This window comes from Aquarana catesbeiana, linkage group LG07 (assembly GCF_042186555.1).
Source record: "Aquarana catesbeiana isolate 2022-GZ linkage group LG07, ASM4218655v1, whole genome shotgun sequence".
NCBI classification, from domain to species: Eukaryota; Metazoa; Chordata; class Amphibia; order Anura; family Ranidae; genus Aquarana; species Aquarana catesbeiana.
In genome coordinates this window covers 99,728,724-99,750,169 of record NC_133330.1, presented here as the reverse complement: position 1 = coordinate 99,750,169, position 21,446 = coordinate 99,728,724, and the positions used below count along the sequence as shown (strand labels likewise).

General features: G+C 48.3%; 1 protein-coding gene across 3 annotated transcripts in view; it reads left to right on the top strand.

Annotated features, from left to right (window-relative positions):
- Window positions 1-2,858: 2,858 nt before the first annotated feature.
- DNAL4 (dynein axonemal light chain 4) overlaps window positions 2,859-21,446 on the top strand; it is a 52,707-nt gene continuing 34,119 nt past the window's right edge. For 2 of the 3 annotated variants that reach the window (XM_073592538.1, XM_073592537.1), the window contains exon 1: window positions 2,864-3,015. The gene's annotated coding sequence lies outside the window, so the exon portion shown is untranslated. Of the gene's footprint in view, window positions 3,016-21,446 lie in introns of all 3 variants that reach the window. The other variant, XM_073592536.1, reaches the window with a different exon arrangement.

Below are 21,446 nucleotides of genomic sequence, written 5' to 3'. Positions count from 1 at the left end.
TAGCTGAACACTGTGAGCAGGACGCACCCCACTAGCTTGTAGGTCTAGCTGAACACTGTGAGGTGGACGCACCCCACTAACTTGTAGGTTTAGCTGAACACTGTGAGCAGGACGCACCCCACTAACTTGTAGGTTTAGCAGAACACTGTGAGCAGGACGCACTGCACTAACTGTAAATAGTCTAGCTGCCTGACTGTGGTACTAATAGGATCAAAAGAACACCAGCAATTTTCTTCAGGTAGCTGTATTTACTGTAACAAGACAAGCATGCCTGTCAGTAAGAAGATAACAGAAACGGATCTAGCTGAACATTGTGAGCAGGACGCACAACACTAGCTTGTAGGTTTAGCTGAACACTGTGAGGTGGACGCACCCCACTAACTTGTAGGTTTAGCTGAACACTGTGAGCAGGACGCACCCCACTAACTTGTAGGTTTAGCAGAACACTGTGAGCAGGACGCACTGCACTAACTGTAAATAGTCTAGCTGCCTGACTGTGGTACTAATAGGATCAAAAGAACACCAGCAATTTTCTTCAGGTAGCTGTATTTACTGTAACAAGACAAGCCTGCCTGTCAGTAAGAAGATAACAGAAACGGATCTAGCTGAACACTGTGAGCAGGACGCACCCCACTAGCTTGTAGGTTTAGCTGAACACTGTGAGGTGGACGCACCCCAATAACTTGTAGGTTTAGCTGAACACTGTGAGCAGGACGCACCCCACTAACTTGTAGGTTTAGCAGAACACTGTGAGCAGGACGCACTGCACTAACTGTAAATAGTCTAGCTGCCTAACTGTGGTACTAATAGGATCAAAAGAACACCAGCAATTTTCTCCAGGTAGCTGTATTTACTGTAACAAGACAAGCCTGCCTGTTAGTAAGAAGATAACAGAAACTGATCTAGCTGAACACTGTGAGCAGGACGCACCCCACTAGCTTGTAGGTTTAGCTGAACACTGTGAGGTGGACGCACCCCACTAACTTGTAGGTTTAGCTGAACACTGTGAGCAGGACGCACCCCACTTACTTGTAGCTTTAGCAGAACACTGTTGGCAGGACGCACTGCACTAACTGTAAATAGTCTAGCTGCCTGACTGTGGTACTAATAGGATCAAAAGAACACCAGTAATTTTCTTTAAAATACTGTAACAAGACAAGCCTGCCTGTCAGTAAGAAGATAACAGGAACGGACCTAGCTGAACACTTTGAGCAGGACGCACTGCACTAAATGTAAATAGTCTAGAAGATAACAGGAACGGATCTAGCTAAACTGAATACAGTGTATATATATATATATGCAACACCTGGGATGCATATATATACACAATACACTTTAAGTGCAGCTAACTGACTGACTGTCCTACCTAATCTAGCTAACTCAAATGAAATGACACTGTCTCTCTCTCTCTCTAAGCACACTGGAACACACTGCACAGGGCCGCCGTGCAGGCGGCCTTATATAGTGTGGGGCGTGTACTAAATCCCCTGAGCCATAATTGGCCAAAGCCTCCTTGGCTTTGGCCAATTATGGCTCTCTGTTAAGGCGGCGCTGTGATTGGCCAAGCATGCGGGTCATAGTGCATGCTTGGCCAATCATCAGCAAGCAATGCACTGCGATGCCGCAGTGAATTATGGGCCGTGACGCGCCACACGAATTTGGCGCGAACGGCCCATATCGTTCGCAATTCGGCGAACGATCGAACAGCCGATGTTCGAGTCGAACATGGGTTCGACTCGAACACGAAGCTCATCCCTACTGATGAGCACTGATAGGCAGCACTGATGGGCACTGTTAGGTGGCACTGATGGACACTAATATGCGGCACTGGTGGGCACTGATGGGCGGCACTGTTGGGCACTGATAGGCGGCACTGGTGGGCACCGATAGACAGCATGGATAGGCGGCACTAATGGGCATAGATGGGTGGCACTGGTGGGTGACACTGATGGGCATTGATCGACAGCAGTGATGGGTATTGATGGGCAGCACTGATAGGCGGCATTGATTGCCAGCACTGACTGGCATCGCTAATGGGCACTGATTGGTGGCACTTGTGGGCACTGTATGGTGACACTGTTTTACTATACTGTAATCAGGGCACTGATGATCAGTGAAGATGCTGCTGATAGGCTCTCCTCTCCACACACTCTGTGTGAGGCGAGCAGTCCTTGTTTACATGTGACCGGCTGTGATTGGACACAGCTGATCACATGGTTAAAAAGCCTCGGACGCGGCTCTTTACAGACCATGTCCTAGCAACACGACATGTCCTAGCAACACGACGCGGCTGCGACTGAGGGACCCTAGAAGAGGAGGATCGTGGCCTCTCTGTGCAAAACCAACCGCACAGAGGAGGTAAGTATGACATGTTTGTTATTTTGTTTTTTTAAAACCCGAACCTTTACATATCCTTTAAGCCATGTTCAATATTTAGCGTAAATTAAACCACACACACTTTTGCCACACGTCCGCAAAATTGGATGCTAATGAACATACTGCTCTGCCTACACTACCTTTCTACAAAAAATGTCCTTAAAAATGTTTGGGAAATGTTGGCAACTATGGGAAAGAGAGGCAGAGCTCAGAGAATAATAATACGTGCAAAGGCATTTCATAAAAATCGTAATTTCCTTTGCACATGATTGGATAGCTGGAGTTTATACAGTAAAGCAAGTTCTAGTAAGACCTATGATAGAGCACTGTACGTGCTACGCTGGTCATAAGTTTGTTTAATGAGCTACTATGGAGATAGTCAGGCAGTGTTAAAGCCAGCTACCGCAGTGTCGTCGCCAGGGAAACCAGCGTGCGAATCCCTCAAACGTCATCAGGAAGGCCCTCTCGTTGAACCTATCATCTACCCCTGTGTGAGGCGAAGGGGCGTGGCGTAGAGCTCGGTGGCTCCGCTTCCGGATTTGCTTGCGGTTGCCAGGGGAGGCCTGGGCCGCGGCATAGCAACGAGAGCGGAGAGACGCCGTTGGATAGAGCGATCGATGCGGTGTGCACGGGGCTCCGGTAAGTGAGTCGGGGGTCGGCTTTGTAGCAGTGGGAGAAGTGTAGTATGTGGGGAGAAAGTACACAATGACAATGAATAGACCGACAGAGAACAAAAAAAAGTCAGGAGGCAGAAGACTGACTGGAATGTGAGAGGGTGACGAGGGAAGCCGTGCTGAGGGGACAGAGGCCGGTTCATTGGGTGCTCTGTGGGGTGCACTGAGGTGATCACTCATCCATAAAGATGAAGACATCATTTTTATCAGCAAGGACTGTCCTGTGCCTTTTGTTTTGTCCTTAAACAAGAACTTTGCTCAAAAAGTGATGGACCGCTCATTCTCCCCTCCCCCAGCCTGTAACCGAGTTTCAGGATTTTTGGGAGAAGGGGGGAACATGTACCGTCTCCTGTCAGTCCTCGCTCCCACCTGCTCAGTCCTCGTCTAGGTGAGACTGTTATCGCCTTGTCCCCCGCAGTCTCCTAGGACGCGTCACATGTCTCGGTAGGCTACGGGTCCAGTCTCCCTGTGCCAACCAATCCACTATCTTGTGCATGCGCTTTTGGGATCCAGCTGGATCCCGAATCTAAGATGGCGGCGCCAGGGATCCAGCAGCGATGGGAAGAATCGGCTGTAGGAAGACAGCGCTGAACTCCATGGGCTGGTAAGTACCTGGTTTGTAAAGGGCCTATGTACACTATATGCAGTTTACCTCATGGAACACAGGTAACTGCAATAACCTGCAGGCAAAATAGTTTTCTAGGTGTCGTGTTCGCCCCCAGAACCCGGTGTTACATGGCGTTATAGAGCAGCGCAATATTCTGCAACAGTGGCAGCCCAGCCCCTAATCTACATACAGGGCGCCGGACGCATGGATTCCATTGGGGTTTTTTCTTTTAAGCATGAAACATGAGCTTAGAGCCTGAGGCTCTAATTGGTTTTAAAAAAGGGTGGGCTCAGGGCGCAGAGCAGTGCACCCTGAGCCCACCCAGTTGTGTGACAATAGCGAATTAACATTTGCTGTTGTCTTCCTGATTCTCCTCCTGGCCAATCAGGACCAGGTCCTGAGACCCAATTAGCCAGGGGTCTCAGGACCCCCTTCCTGTTTGGCCAGGAGGAGAGGCAACAGCCCCGGAGAGAGGTCTCCAGGGCCCACAACCACACCACTCACCCGAAACCACATCCAGCACTCCCCGGCTTGGACAGTGGAGGAAGGAGGAGGGGAGTGTCATCCCGACCAGGACTCGTCACCTGCCTTCTAAGGTAAGAGGGCCCAAGATTGCTGCCACCTTCCCGTCCATCTCCCGGGGGTGGGGTGGGGGTGTGGGGGTGTGCCGTTGGGTCTCCTGCCGGGGGGGTGCCGCCGTTGGTTTGCCACTGACCCCCAGCCCCCACCCCCCAAATATTGAGCACCAGCCACCACTGTTCTGTAACATATTTGCAGAATTTCACATCGCTCTGTGTGGTCCGGCATATCGCTGCACAGCAAGTGTATCATGCTGCTCTGCAGTGACATGACTGTAGTGTCGCTTTGTACAAATCTAAGATAGTTTGTTAACCACTTCAATACCAGGCACTTAGACACCTTCCCGCCCAGCCCAATTTTCACCTTTCAGCACTGTTGCAATTTGAATGACAATTGCACGGTCATGCTACACTGTACCCAAACAAATTTTTTATCATTTTGTTCCCACAAATAGAGCTTTCTTTTGGTGGTATTTGATCACCTCTGCGGTTTTTATTTTTTGCGCAACAAATAAAAAAAGACCGAAAATTTAAAAAAAAAACAAGTTTTTCTTTGTTTCTGTTAAATTTTTTTGTAAATAAGTACGCTTTCTCTTTCAATAATGGGCACTGATACGGCGGCACAGATGGGCACTGATACGGCGGCACTGATGGGCACCGATGAGGTGGCACTGATGAGGGGGCACTGATAGGCGGCACTGATGGGCACTGATAGGTGGCACTGATGGGCACTGATAGGTGGCACTGGTATGCGGCACCGATGGGCACACATAGGTGGCACTGATGGGCACTCGTAGGTGGCATTGATTGGTATATATGGGTGGTACTGATGGGTACGTATGTGTGGCACTGATGTGTGGCACTGATGGGCACTGATAGGTGGGCACTGATGGGCACAGATGGGCACTGACAGGTGGCACTGATGGGCAATGACAGGTGGCACAGATGGGCAATGACAGGTGGCACAGATGGGCAATGACAGGTGGCACTGATAGAGCATTGCTGGGCAGATCTGGGCATATCATGGACATAATAGTGCCAATCAGTGCCCATTTGTGGGCACTGATTGGCACAGATTGGGCACATGTGGATGGCCATGGGGTACATACCTGGCCATCCACGTTGCCCCTTCCCTGGTGGTCCTAGTGGCATCCCTGGTAGTCCAGTGGGGTGATCTGAGGGGGGGCTGCGCTGATAAACAATCAGCGCAGACCCCCCCTGCCAGGAGAGCCGCCGATCTGCTCTCCTCTACTTGCGTCTGTCAGACGCGAGTGAGGAAGAGCCGATCAACGGCTCTTCCTATTGACAGCGTGATCAGCCGTGATTGGACACGGCTGATCACGTGGTAAAGAGCCTCCGCCGGAGGCTTTTTACCAAGATCAGTGTAGCGGTGTGTCAGACTGACACACCGCTCCACCGATCGCCGCGATGCGCGCCCCCGGGGGCGCGCTGCGGCATGTTATCCTGCTGGACGTCATATGACGTCCAGTCAGGATAACACAACCACTTCCCGGACGTCAATCCGCTATAGGGCGGGCGGGAAGTGGTTAAACAAAAAGGGGAACTGTGTGATGTGACAAAACGCGCAACACACTACCACACTCTGTGCGGACATTGTTTAGTGTGAACAGGTCCTAAAAGTCACCAGCTACAGTATTTGTAGTTCAGCTGCTGATGTTTCATTTTTATATTAGTGGGTGAAGTTTAAGAAGCTGAAGTAGTGAGATGTGGTTTAAAGTGTTGCTAAAATCAAGTGCCCAAAAAATGTACCTTATGACGACAGGGTAGTAAGTGCTCACCTGTGCTGATGATTCCGGTTCTAAAGCAAAGAAATCATCCAGTGAAGTCTCCTTAGAAATCAAGTCTTCCAGGAGTCTTCCTCCTTTTCTTCTTGCTGACCTCAGTCTTCCTACAGGACACAGTAGTGACATAGAGGACGGTGGTAAGAACCTCTGATTGAGTTTAGGAGATCCTTGATTCCTCATCAAAAAGGATGAGCTCATGTGTGTCCAAACCCGCCTGAGTTATCCTGCCTGGACCTGTCAAAGCCAACAGCCAATCATGCGGTGGAGGCCTGCCTTGCAGCTGCACATATACTTTCCTCTTGCATATGTGCAGCTGGGGGACAGGGAATGCCTTCACTGCCTATGATTGGTTGACAGCTTCCCAGTGGTATAGCGGTAAAGTGGTTTGGGCTTTTATCCAAACACACCTGAGTTCATCCCTACTCATCAACAGAGCAGCATGGGTGGCAGGAGAAGTAAAAATTAGGGGTCTTCAAAAAGTTTCCGCACCTTTATAATTTCATTGGAAACTGTGAGGGTAGGAGGAGTTGTAATTGGTCGTGTCTGAAAGTGTCATGTGGCTAGTCTGTCTGGCAGCTTAGTATAAGGCTGCATTCACCCCTGAGCATTTCAGCTCGTAAAACGCCTGAAAAACGCCCAACACGCAAAATCCCATTCATTTCAATGGCACCTGTTCACATCTGAGCGTTTTGTCACCTGAAGCAAAATGCCTCAAAAATGCCCTAAGCTCAAAAAAGAACATGAGCTTCTTTGTGGCAGATTACAGGCGTTTTCTGCCTTTTACATTGGTGACCTGAACAACCAGCTAGAGAGCAGAACTAGAGTAACATCCGCATAAATGGCAGTACCCAAGGTTTCCCAGCAGAACATTGACCAAAGCATCACCCTGCCTCCACTGGCTTGCCTTCTTCCTATACTGCATCCTGGTGCCATCTCTTCCCCACGTAAGCAACGCACACCCACCAGTCATCCACATGACCAGGCCACCTTTTTCCATTGCTCTGTAGACCAGTTCTGTTGCTCAGGTGCCCATTGTAGGCACTTTTGGTTGTGGACACAAGTCAGCATGAGCAACAAACTCTGGTGCCCATTTTTTCTGCTTTCAACACATTAACTTCAGGGACAATATGTTTACTTGCCGCCTAATTCATCCCACCCACTTTCAAATGCCATTGTAATGAGGTAATCAGTGTTATTCACTTAACCTGTCAATGGTCATACTATTGTGGCTAAAGAGTGTGTGTGTGTGTGTGTGTATGTATATGTATGTATATGTATGTGTGTGTATATATATATATATATATATATATATATATTATATATAAATCTTCTGTATTTGGCCACATTTACAAGTTTAGGAATCGGGAAGGACAGCTCTTGGGGTCTGGTACTGGATGAGAGCAGAGCTTTGACATTGAGTGCCAGTTCACACAACATGCAGTCCAGTGCGTTTTTTTTTTTTTTTTTTGTTTTTTTCCCTGCATCAAAAATGCATGGAAAGTAGGTTATATGGTTTTCAATGGCATAGTTCACACCAGTGCTTGCAGTTCCAGTGTGTTCCAGTTCCAGAAAAAAAAGTAGAACATGCTGCAATTTTCCTGCACTGGACTGTACTGTACTGTAACGCTGTAAAATGCATCAAAAATGCACCGGAATGCACCTAAAAGCACCAAAAACGCACTGGAACACACATGTCCTATTTAAGGTTAAGAAAAAAGGGGGGAGGATGCACTGGACTGCACCAAAACGCGTCAAAAATGCTCATGCAGAAAAGCATCTGGAACGCATCTGGACTGCGTTTCTATGGTGTGAACTGGCCCTTACTACGTATAACATTTCTCCCAGGTAGTTAGTGTTAGGGCTGGTTTGCACCACAAAAACGCACTCCAGATCCGTTCTGGATGCGTTTCTGCATGTGCGTTTTTAACAAGTTTTTGATGCATTTCCAGATGCATTCCAGCTGCATTTTTCTTCTTTTTTCCTGTTTTTTTTCACTATACTAGGGTCCAGTGCAGTTTTGATGCGTTCTGGCGCATTCCAGTACGTGTGCTTGCGGGACGTTGGGAAAAGTCCTGCAAGCAGCATCTTTGGGGAAGTTTGGGAGCGCTGTATACCAATTGAAATGAATGGCCAGCACTTCGAAAGCAGGGGTGTTTTTAATCCCCTTCTTCGGCCCCTAGCGGCGCTTTAGCGCTGCCGCGACCCCAGTGTGAAATGGGTCAAAGACTCAAGAAAAACTGACCAGTGTGATGGGGCCCTTGTACAGAATGAGGGTTTACATTTGTCTTAGGAGGGAGTGGTTTTGTATCATGGTTAGTTGTTTAGACAACATTGCCTTGTTCAGAAACAAACAAGAGTCACATTTTAATAACAATAGCTGTTAAAAGTAAATGTTTGCACTTCAAGGGCATCAAATGCTAGTGTAGTAAAGCTGGATAAACTGCCCATGTACAAAGAAATCCTGTGCTGTTTTTGTATCCTATACAGTCGGGGCAGTATTTACTATAGCAGTGCAGTACTTGAGGGCCAGTGCTTAGGGCAACAAAAAGTCTAAAAATTTACAAATTGTGAATTTTTTATTTTTATTTTTTTTGTGTGCACTGGATGATCCAGAACTTCATTTTGAGTTCCAAATGAGCAGATAATACAAATTTATTGTAATTATATTGCACCTACAATTTTCGTAGCACTTTACATACTGTACATTTACATCACATTTAGTACTTATGTGTGAATGGCCAAGTCTGATAAAGATCAGCTTTCCCCTGCGTGGCCAGGGTTTCTGTGTCTGGCTTTACTGATATTTGTGGTTTGTGAAATAGAACCCCAATTCCAAAAAAAAAGTTGGGATGCTGTGTAACATCTACATAAAAACAGAATGCAGTGATTCTGATTCATAAGCCCATATTTTATTCACAATAGAAAATAGAAAACATCAAATCGTCAAAGTGATTGTAGATGCTTTTTTATATATATAGATATAGATATATATATATGTATATGTGTGTGTGTGTGTGTAATATAAATAAATAAATAAATAAATAAATATATATATATAATCTATATATCTCATACAAGTTTATACTTGCTTGCTATGTGCACTTCCATTGCACAGAGCGGCTCCAAACCTCCTCTACTCATGTACCCCTTTGGAGCTTCTGGATCCTGAAATCCACGCATACCCCCATAGAAAGACACTTTCTGTGGGGGCATTCATGCGGGCTCACTCCTGATCCTCGCTGTTTGCATCTATAGACAGACAGCAGGACGTGGCCCTGACCCCCACTCCCGCCTCACTGGCTTTGACTGATAGCAATGGGAGCCAGTGGATAAAATATGGGCTGCATCGAGATGGGGCTCAAGTAAGTATTGGTGGAAGGGGGGCTGGGGGGGGGATGCTGCACAGAGAAGGTTTTTACCTTCATGCATTAAAAACCTTGAGCCTTTAGAACCACTTTAATGCTGTGAACGCATTAAGGTTAAACATTTTTCTCCAAGCGTCTTCCAGGACAGCCCATGAGACCTTGGGCTCCTCCCACCAGGACAGGAAACACGTCACCCCCACCAGATAAAAGGGCGGTCCTCCAGGCCCAAGTCAGTTATTTGTGTTTCCTCCGGATGGGGGGTAACATGTTCCTGGAACCTGCTCCCATAGGCCTTATGAGCAGGGGCTCTGTATGGCTATTTTTTGGGGCATATCACTTACCTCTTCCTCTGCCAGAAGCAGCCCACCGCTGGGGAGGTTGGCTGTGCTGCTGTTCCCTGTCCTCAGTGCCTGGAGAGGGCCAGGACCGGTGTGAGGTCGGGCCCCCTAGCGCAGTGCATTGCACTATAGCTCAGCTGAGCATCGGTTGTCCTTTCCTGCCGACAGCGTGGCTGATCTGAGCAGGGAATGGAGGAAGCCGCAGCGCTCGAGGGGGCGGGGCTATTGCGCTCCAAGCTGTCCCACAGGAAGTGCCTGGAGAGGGTTACTTCCAGGGCATATGACGTCATAATCGGGCGCCGGAGACGCGGTTCCAGTCTCCATTAACGGCGCGAACAGAGAACGCTGGCTTCTGGTGTTTCTTGGTGTAAAGCAGCCAGGCTGTGGACAACCAAGAGGGGCAGAATGGATCCTCCTGCAGTACCTGCACAGGCAGCGGATGCGGTTCCCAACACCAGCACCTCACAGGTAAGCCTGGGGTGTTCTGTCACCACCTTGCTATCCCTGTGAGTGTTCCCTCCCCCTCCCCCCTCTGTAGTAGTGGGTGTAAGGGGACACATTTCCTCCCTCCTGCACGTGGTGTTACGGAGCGATTGGGTGGCTTTAATTACATTGTGGGTCATTTATTTTGTCTTGCAGACCAAGACTCAGGACAAAGCCCAAGCGCAGCCACTTAAAAGGAAATGTGCGGTTTGCGCAAACAAATTGAGCTGCTCATGGAGCAAAGCAGTTTGTCGCACCTGTATAGAAGGCCTAGTAAAAGATGACCCGATTGCCTCTTGCCAGAAGATGCTTACTTCTGTTAGGGATGAGCTTGCGTCCACCTTCAGTTCTTTTAGAACGCTTATTGACAAGCGCCAGACTCCAGCAGAGAGTCCGTCTTCACTGAAGGCGTCAGTCAGCACTCCGCAGCAGGCAGAGAGTGAGGACTCTGAGGCTGAGGTCAGATCTGCCCATTCTTCTCTGGAAGAATCAGTGTCAGATACAGAGCCCAGGGATAGAGAATCCACTCGAGGCTCAAGATTTAAGTTATCTGTTGAGGATGTAGATGACTTATTAAAGGCTATCTATACTACCCTTGAATTAAAAGAGGAAGAGGTTCAGTTATCCAAACATGATCTTATGTATAAAGGATTGCATAAGAGAAAATCGAGAGTTTTTCCAGTTCATAGTTTTTTGGTTGATACTATTAAACTGGAATGGGATAATCCTGAGAGAAAACCATTCTTCTCTAGTAACCTAAAAAGGAGGTTTCCTTTTGATGAGGACACTGCGAAGCCGTGGAATAAGAATCCCAAGTTAGACGCACCTCTTTCAAAGGTTTAAAAAAACTCAGACCTAGCGTTCGACGATATGGGCGCGCTTAAGGATCCGATGGACTAGAGAGGGGATATCCTTCTCCACAGAGCCTGGGACTCAGCGGTTGGAAACCTGAAACCAGCTCTGGCTTCCACTTGTGTGGCCAGAAATCTGGAGGTTTGGTTGACTCAGATTCAGTCACATCTGTCAGCAGGTACCTCCAGAGAGCAAATTTTAAAGTCTTTTCCTCTCCTATTTCAGGCAGTGGGTTTTTTGGCAGATCCTTCCGCTGAGTCGGTAAGAATGTCGGTCAGGACTTCGGCTCTAGTGAACTCGGCCAGGAGAAGCCTTTGGCTTAAGACCTGGTCAGGGGACTCGGCCTCCAAGTTGCGCCTTTGTGGCTTTCCCTTAACTGGCGATCATTTATTTGGCCCAGGTCTACAGGAGGCACTGGAGCGCACGGCTGATAAAAAAAATGGCGTTTCCAGAGAAAAAGGGAGTTCCGACAGCCAGAAAATTTTTTCGTGGCCAAGGCAGGCAACAGAGTCCTAGAGAAAAGGACAGTAGGCCGAAAAAGCATTGGACTGGGCACAAAGGCAGAGGCAAAGGGGGAGTGCTGTTTAACCCTCCTCAACAGCCCGCCAAGCCACAGTGACTTGTGTTCCCCGGTGGGAGGAAGATTGAGGGCCTTCATCCCAGGGTGGGCAGCAGTCACTCCGAGCCCCTTCATCCTGGACCTAGTGACCAACGGGTACAGGCTGGAACTTGTTCACCAACCACCAGAACGTTTGTTGGTCACATTTCCTCCACAAGATCGGGAGAAAGCGAGGGCTCTGGGTCTCCAGATCGGAGACTTATTAGATCAAAAAGTCCTGATTCCTGTTCCTCAGTCGGAGCAGGGCAAGGGATTCTATTCCCATGTATTTGTGGTCAGAAAGCTGGCAGGAAAGTTTCGACTTATCCTGAATTTCCGGACTTTAAATAAGTCCATCAAACATTTCCGGATGGAGACGGTTTTTACTATCAAAAACCTACTATACCCAAACTGCTTTATGGCCACGTTGGACTTAAGGGACGCCTATCTTCACATCCCTATCCATCCAGCCTTCCAAAAGTTTTTGAGATTGGCAGTGAAGATGAGTATGGGGACCCGACATTTTCAGTTTCAAGCCCTCCCATTCGGTCTTTCCTCAGCCCCACGCATCTTTACGAAGGTGTTGGGGGAAGCGCTGGCTCCACTAAGATTAAAGGCGATAACTGTAATCCCTTACTTGGACGACCTCCTGATAGTGGCAAAATCATACCAAAGGCTGTTGGAGGATCTCCAGGCTGTACAGGACTTCTTACAGTCCCTAGGCTGGCTGATAAACAAAGAAAAATTGTCCTTGATTCCGGCCCAGAAAGTAACTTATCTGGGTTACGATTTTGCTCAGTGAACCAAAGAGTTTTTCTTCCTCAGGAGAAGATTACCAAAGTGTTCCAGTCAGCATTGCAGACCAACCAGTCGGTCTCTCTGAGACAGGTGTCGAGGGCAGTGGGTCTTATGACCTCATGTTTTCCCGCAGTACCATGGGCGAGACTCCGTCAGCGTCCGTTACAAATGTTTCTTTTAAGAAACTGGGACGGGGATGTAAGGTCCCTGGAGTCAAGGATCCGGCTTCCCGACAGGATAAAAAGAAGCCTGTGGTAGTGGAGAGCTGGTCAGCACCTAGCAGGAGGTCTCCCATGGTCCTTTCCCATTTCCCGAAGGATTACCACGGATGCGAGTTCCTGGGGATGGGGGGCCCACCTCAGCAATGCAGTAGCACAGGGAGAGTGGTCCTCAGAGGAGGCAAGGGCCTCATCCAGTCAAAGAGAGCTGCTTGCAGTCCAGAGAGCCCTGCAGTTTTTTCAGATGGAGATCATGGGTCACAACCTCCAAATTCTGTCGGTCAATATCGCGACAGTCACGTATATCAACAAGCAGGAGGCACGAGAAGCCGGAGGCTTCAGTCCATCACCCAGGAGATCCTTTCATGGGCAGAGGGGAATCTAGCTTCTATTTCTGCTGTACACCTGAAGGGGACAAACAATTACCTGGCAGATTATCTCAGCCGTCACAGGATAGACCGAGACAACTGGTCCCTTCATCCCGAAGTCTTTGCAGACCTCACCAAGAGATGGGGTTATCCCGTAGCGGATTTGTTCGCAAACCGAAACAACCGCAAGACCGAGTTATTCTTTTCCATGAACCCGGCAGACCAAGCCTTGGGGATCGATGCTCTGGCAAACCCGTGGCCTCCAGGCCTATGTTATGCCTTCCCGCCAATCAGACTGATTCCAGAAGTCCTCCAAAAGTTTCTGCTGGAAGAGACGGATCTGATTCTAATTGCCCCATTTTGGCCCAAGAGGCCATGGTTTTCCCTGCTACAGTCTCTGGTTTCAGAGCCTCCGCGGAGTCTTCCGAAAAGGGAAGACTTATTATTGCAGGGACCAGTATCACACCCTCGGGTGGTTTCCTTAAACTTGACGGCATGGTATCTGAAGAAAAGATACTGAGCGCCCAAGGGTTCTCTGACAAGGTAGTCAAGACTCTCGTTAATTGCAGGAAGCCGGTTACTAGAGCCATATATTCCAAAGTTTGGAAAAGGTTTAACTCATGGTTATCTGAAAATGAAAGATTAACTCATGATATTCCGTCTATTTTGGAATTTTTCTAAGAGGGTGTCGACAAAGGTCTTTCAGTTAGTACCTTAAAGGTACAGGCGGCAGCTATTAGTGTGTTCCTCCAGTTTTCTTTCCTGGAAAATCCCACTATAGCCAGATTTTTCAAATCTATCTCTAGGGCCAGACCAGCAGTGGTGAGAAGTTGTCCAACGTGGGACCTGTCCCTAGTACTTCAAACTCTGGTAGAATTTACGTTTGAGCCTCTGGGAAGTATGTCAGTTAAGTTACTTACATTAAAGATTGTGTCCCTTATAGCTGTTACCTCAGCTCGTAGGGTTAGTGAGTTGCAGGCCCTATCAGTAAGGGAGCCCTTCCTCACGATTTTTGAGGATCGAGTTGTTTTACAAACCGATCCAGGTTTTTTGCCCAAGGTGGCAAGTACATTTCACCAATCTCAGGACATTGTATTGCCAACCTTTTTGTAGTTCGCCTCAGGGCAACTTAGAAAGAAAATTTAGTTTTCTAGATGTAAGAAGGATTCTCTTAGTCTATCTTGAGGTCACTAAGACCTTTAGGAAAACTGCTGCCTTATTTGTCCTCTTTTCTGGAGTTCACAAGGGGAATAGTGCATCTGAAGCCACTTTGGCTAGATGGATAAAGCAAGCCATCTTGGAAGCTTACAAAATTAGGGAGGTTCCTACACCTTTTGTTACTGCGCACTCAACTAGAGCCTTGTCTACGTCTTAGGCTGAGAGGGCTGGTGCCTCACCGGAACAAATTTGCAGGGCTGCCACTTGGTCCAGTTACTCGACCTTCATTAAACATTATCGCCTGGATCTCCTATCAGTTCAGGAGCAGGCGTTTGGTCGTAAGGTCCTTCAGGCAGTTGTCCCTCCCTAGACTGGTAAGTTCTGGCTCATTGTCTCATGGGCTGTCCTGGAAGACGCTTGGAGAAAAGCTGAGTTAGACTTACCGGTAACTCCTTTTCTGAGAGTCTTCCAGGACAGCCGGATTCCCACCCGGTATTGTCTGAAGTTATGTGTATTATGCATATGTTTTGCAGGGTCCTACGGTTCTTGAGAAGACTGACATGGGCCTGGAGGACCGCCCTTTTATCTGGTGGGGGTGACGTGTTTCCTGTCATGGGCTGTCCTGGAAGACTCTCAGAAAAGGAGTTACCGGTAAATCTAACTCAGCTTTTTTTAGGCTTCTGTAGTATTCCAACTCTGAACTCTCTAGAACACTCCTTCCCTCTCCCATAGCAGCAGCTCTAGACCAATATATATATATATATATATATATATATATATATATATATATATATATATATATATATATATATATATATATATATATATATATACACACACACAGTTGCAATAAAAAGTATGTGAACCCTTTTGGAATGATATGTATTTCTGCACAAATTGGTCATAAAATGTGATCTGATCTTCATCTAAGTCACAGCAATAGACAATCACAGTCTGCTTAAACTAATAACACACAAAGAATTAAATATTACACCATGTAAACATTCACAGTGCAGGTGGAAAAGTATGTGAACCCCTAGACTAATGAGATCTCCAAGAGCTCTCAGAAGACCTACGATTAAGAATTGTTGACTTGCATAAAGCTGGAAAGGGTTATAAAAGTATCTCCAAAAGCCTTGCTGTTCATGAGTCCACGGTAAGACAAATTGTCTATAAATGGAGAAAGTTCAGCACTGCTGCTACTCTCCCTAGGAGTGGGCATCCTGTAAAGATGACTGCAAGAGCACAGCACAGACTGCTCAATGAGGTGAAGAAGAATCCTAGAGTGTCAGCTAAAGACTTACAAAAGTCTCTGGCATATGCTAACATCCCTGTTAGCGAATCTACAATACGTAAAACACTAAACAAGAATGGATTTCATGGGAGATTACCACAGAGGAAGCAACTGCTGTCCAAAAAAAACATTGCTGCATGTCTACAGTTTGCACAAGAGCACCTGGATGTTCCACAGCAGTACTGGCAATAATATTCTGTGAACATATGAAACCAAAGTTGAGTTGTTTGGAAGAAACACACAACACTATGTGTGGAGAAAAAGAGGCACAGCACACCAACATCAAAACCTCATCCCAACTGTGAAGTATGATGGTGGGGGCATCATGGTTTGGGGCTGCTTTCCTGCATCAGGGCCTGGACGGATTGCTATCATCGAAGGAAAAATGAATTCCCAAGTTTATCAAGACATTTTGCAGGAGAACTTAAGGCCATCTGTCCACCAGCTGAAGCTCAACAGAAGATGGGTGTTGCAACAGGACAACGACCCAAAGCATAGAAGTAAATCAACAGAATGGCTTAAACAGAAGAAAATACACCTTCTGGAGTGGCCCAGTCAGAGTCCTGATCTCAACCCGATTGAGATGCTGTGGCATGACCTCAAGAAAGCGATTCACACCAGACATCCCAAGAATATTGCTGAACAGAACTGTAAAGAGGAATGGTCAAGAATAGGGATGAGCTTCGTGTTCGAGTCGAACCCATGTTCGACTCGAACATCGTCTGTTCGCCCGTTCGCCGAATTGCAAACGATATGGGCCGTTCGCGCCAAATTCGTGTGGCACGTCACGGCCCATAATTCACTGCGGCATCACAGTGCATTGCTGGCTGATGATTGGCCAAGCATGCACTATGACCCGCATGCTTGGCCAATCACAGCGCCGCCTGAACAGAGAGCCGTAATTGGCCAAAGCCAAGGAGGCTTTGGCCAATTATGGCTCAGGGGATTTAGTACACGCCCCACACTATATAAGGCCGCCTGCACGGCGGCCCTGTGTAGTGTGTGTTCCGGCGTTCATTGAGAGAGAGAGAGAGACAGACGGTGACATTTGATTTGAGTTAGATAGATTAGGCAGAACAGTCAGTCAGTTAGCTGCACTTACAGTGTATTGTGTATATATATGCATCCCAGGTGTTGCATATATATATATATATATATATATATATATACACTGTATTCAGTTTAGCTAGATCCGTTCTTGTTATCTTCCTACTGACAGGCAGGCTTGTCTTGTTACAGTATTTACAGCTACCTGAAGAAAATTACTGGTGTTCTTTTGATCCTATTAGTACCACAGCCAGGCAGCTAGACTATTTACAGTTAGTGCAGTGCGTCCTGCTCACAGTGTTCAGCTAGATCCGTTCCTGTTATCTTCTTACTGACAGGCAGGCTTGTCTTGTTACAGTATATACAGCTACCTGAAGAAAATTGCTGGTGTTCTTTTGATCCTATTAGTACCACAGTCAGGCAGCTAGACTATTTACAGTTAGTGCAGTGCGTCCTGCTCACAGTGTTCAGCTAAAACTACAAGTTAGTGGGGTGCGTCCTGCTCAGTGTTCAGCTAAACCTACAAGTTAGTGCGGTGCGTCCTGCTCAGTGTTCAGCTAAACGTACAAGTTAGTGGGGTGCGTCCTGCTCAGTGTTCAGCTAAACCTACAAGTTAGTGGGGTGCGTCCTGATCACAGTGTTCAGCTAAACCTACAAGTTAGTGGGGTGCGTCCTGCTCACAGTGTTCAGCTAAACCTACAAGTTAGTGTGGTGCGTCCACCTCACAGTGTTCAGCTAAACCTACAAGTTAGTGCAGTGCGTCCTGCTCACAGTGTTCAGCTAGATCCGTTCCTGTTATCTTCTTACTGACAGGCAGGCTTGTCTTGTTACAGTATATACAGCTACCTGAAGAAAATTACTGGTGTTTTTTTGATCCTATTAGTACCACAGTCAGGCAGCTAGACTATTTACAGTTAGTGCAGTGCGTCCTGCTCACAGTGTTCAGCTAGATCCGTTCCTGCTATCTTCTTACTGACAGGCCGGCTTGTCTTGTTACAGTATATACAGCTACCTGAAGAAAATTACTGGTGTTTTTTTGATCCTATTAGTACCACAGTCAGGCAGCTAGACTATTTACAGTTAGTGCAGTGCGTCCTGCTCACAGTGTTCAGCTAAACCTACAAGTTAGTGGGGTGCGTCCTGCTCACAGTGTTTAGCTAAACCTACAAGTTAGTGGGGTGCGTCCTGTTCACAGTGTTCAGCTAAACCTACAAGTTAGTGGGGTGCGTCCTGTTCAGTGTTCAGCTAAACCTACAAGTTAGTGGGGTGCGTCCACCTCACAGTGTTCAGCTAAAGCTACCTGTAGAAGGTTGGTGGTGTTCTCATACTACAGGCAGGCAGTTGATTTTGCTAGCTGCAGTGTATATATATATATATATATATATATATATATATATATATATATATATATATATATATATATATCCCAGCTTAGTGCAGCTACAGGCCATTAGTATGTCTGGAAGGCCAAGAAGGAGAGGCAGACAGTCACAAGCCAATAAGAGAGGGCAAGCAGGCTCTGTGTCTAGTGCTGGTCGTGGAGACGGTGCATCCTCATCAGCACGTGGCCGTGGGACACGCTTGGCCTTTTTTTCGGCAGCTGGCCGTGTTGAGCCGCAACATGCGGAAGACTTGGTCGAGTGGATGACCAAGCCGTCCTCATCCTCCTCATCCTCTCTCACCCATGCCCAGGGTACTTTGTCTGGCAAAGCAGCGGCCTCTTCCCTCGGCTCAATGTCATCAGTGACTCCTTCCCTAGCCCCACCATGTCCTCCTGAGGAGTCCCTCGAACTGTTTGACCACAGTGTTGGGTACATGCTCCAGGAGGATGCCCAGCATTTGGAAGGCTCTGATGATGACACTGAGCTCGATGAAGGCAGCAACATGAGCACGGACAGAGGGGGTGCCCAAGAAGGACAGCAATCTGGCAGTCATGCTCCCCCTGCTGCAGCATACTGCCAGGTTTGCTCCAGTGATGAGGAGGGAGGGGATGATGAGGTCACTGACTCAACGTGGGTGCCTGATAGGAGGGAGGAGGAGGAGGCGGCACATCACCAACGAGGCAGGATGCCCTCCAGGGGCCAGCCTAAGGGCAGCACATTGACTGCATCACACCCCAAAGCTCCACATGTGCAGGGCGCTGCAGTCTCTGCGCGTTATTCAAAAAGTTCTTTGGTGTGGGCCTTTTTTGAGATGAGTGCATCAGATCGCACCGCTGCTATTTGCAACACATCTCCCGCTTGGGTACCACATGCTTGACCAGACATATGTTGACCTGCCATGCAGTTCGTTGGCAAGCGTATCTAAAAGACCCACACCAAAGAACAAAGAGGACCTCTCCTTGCTCCTCATCAGCTGAGATTTCCAACCCCACTATACCTTCAGTCCTCTCTGAGACCTGCACTGAGAGGAATGAAGGTGTAGAATTAGGTGTGTCACAGCCAAGTACTTGTGGGCAATCTGCTTTTGGTACACTGACGTCAGATTGTACCAGGCAAATTTCCCTGCCCCAGCTGCTGCACCGCCAAAAAAAGTTTGCTCACAGCCATCCACATGCCCAGCGGTTGAATGCTAGCTTGGCAAAATTGCTAGCACTTCAACTGCTGCCTTTTCAGTTGGTAGACTCTGCCCCCTTCCGTGAGTTTGTGGAATGTGCGGTTCCTCAGTAGCAGGTACCCAAACGCCACTTTTTCTCACGGAAGGCGATTCCGGCTCTCTACCGGCATGTGGAAGGCAATGTCCATGCCTCGCTGGACAGGGCGGTCAGCGGTAAGGTGCATATTACTGCTGACTCATGGTCCAGCAGGCATGGACAGGGACGTTACCTAAGTTTCACGGCGCATTGGGTGACTCTGCTGGCAGCTGGGAAGGATGCAGGACAAGGTGCAGTAGTGTTGGAGGTTGTTCCGCCACCACGCCTCTAAAATGCTAATGATTGTGACACACCTCTCTCCTCCACCCCCTCCTCTTCTTCTTCCTCCATGGCCTCTTCCTGTGCTTTGTCCTCGGAACCAGCGGTGCTCCATATACGTTCAAGGGGCTACGCAAGTACGCAGGCCAAAAGATGCCATGCGGTGCTTGAGCTGGTGTGCTTGGGGGACAGGAGCCACACTGGGGCAGAGGTCCTGACAGCTCTGCAGGGGCAGGTTCAGAGGCGGTTGACGCCACGCCAACTTAAGGCAGGAATGGTGGTTTGCGACAATGGCACCAACCTGTTTGGCTCACGTCCTTAACTTGGTGGTGCAGCGGTTCTTGGGCAGGTACCCGGGCTTACAGGATGTCCTGAGGCAGGCCAGGAAAGTCTGTGTGCATTTCCGCCGGTCATATAATGCCAGTGCTCGGCTGACGGACCTCCAAAAGGAGTTTAACCTGCCCAAGAACCGCCTAATCTGTGACATGCCCACCAGGTGGAACTCAACATTGGCCATGCTGCAGCGGCTGCACACGCAGCAGAGGGCCATCAATGAGTACCTGTGCGACTATGGCACCAGGACAGGGTCAGGGGAGCTTGTTTTTTTTTCCCCACGCCAGTGGGCCATGATCAGGGATGCATGCACTGTCCTGTCACCATTTGAGGAGGCCACAAGGATGGTGAGCAGTGACAGTGCATGCATCAGTGACACTGTCCCCCTTGTCCACCTGTTGGAGCACACGCTGCTTGGAATAATGGACAGGGCACTTGAGGCAGAACAGAGGCAGGAAGAGGAGGACTTCCTTAGCTCTCAAGGCCCCCTTTATCCAGACAGTGTTCCTGCATGCCCACCGATCACACAGGAAGAGGACAAGGAGGAGGAGGAGGAGGAAGATTGTGTCAGTATGGAGGTGGAGCCTGGCACTCAGCATCAGCAGCAGTCTTTAAGGGATCAGTCCCAAGAAACACATGGACTTGTACGTGGCTGGGACGAGGTGGCTGCGGACCATGTCGTCCTTAGTGACCCAGAGGACTCCGGACCGAATGCCTCAGCAAACCTACGCTGCATGGCCTCCCTGATCCTGCAAAGCCTGCGTAAGGATCCTCGTATTCGTGGTATCAAGGAGAAGGACCAATACTGGCTGGCAACCCTCCTTGATCCACGTTACAAGGGTAAGGTTGCGGACCTTATCTTGCCATCGCAGAGGGAGCAGAGGATGAAACATCTTCGGGAGGCCTTGCAGAAAGGTCTGTGCAACGCGTTCCCAGAGACTGGGAGGTTACAAACTCCTGTTTCTGGACAACGTGTTGCTGAGGCTTCGGTCAGTCAAAGAAGGAGCGGTGGAGAAGGTGGCCGTCTGACCGATGCGTTCAGACAATTTTTTGGTCCGCAGCCCCAAGGTATGATCGGTTCCAGCAACCATCGCCAGCGTCTGTTTTATATGGTGCAGGAATACCTAGGGGCAAGATCAGACTTGGACACCATTCCCAACGAAAATCCTCTGGGTTACTGGGTCTTGAGGATGGATCACTGGCCAGAGCTTGCACAGTATGCAATTGAGCTACTGGCCTGTCCTGCATCCAGCGTTCTTTCGGAACGCACATTCAGTGCTGCTGGAGGCGTGGTAACCGATCACAGGGTGCGTCTGTCCACCGACTCGGTCGATCGACTGACCTTCATAAAAATGAATCAGTCTTGGATCAGCTACCAAGCACCTGATGTCGATGTAACCGAATAATTTTTTTTGAAATCTCAGATCCCTTCAAAGACTGCCTATGCTGATGCTGAGTGACTATCCCTGAGTAATTATCCTCTTCCTCCTCAATCATCACGCTGATAGCTTGTAAGAACATTTTTGGTTCTGGGCGCCACCACCAGTGCCTAAGGCACAATTTTTCAGCCCCTGTTTAACAGGGGCGTGTAATTACAATTTTTGATGCAATACTTTGCAGCAGGGCTCATTCCTGCGTTCCAA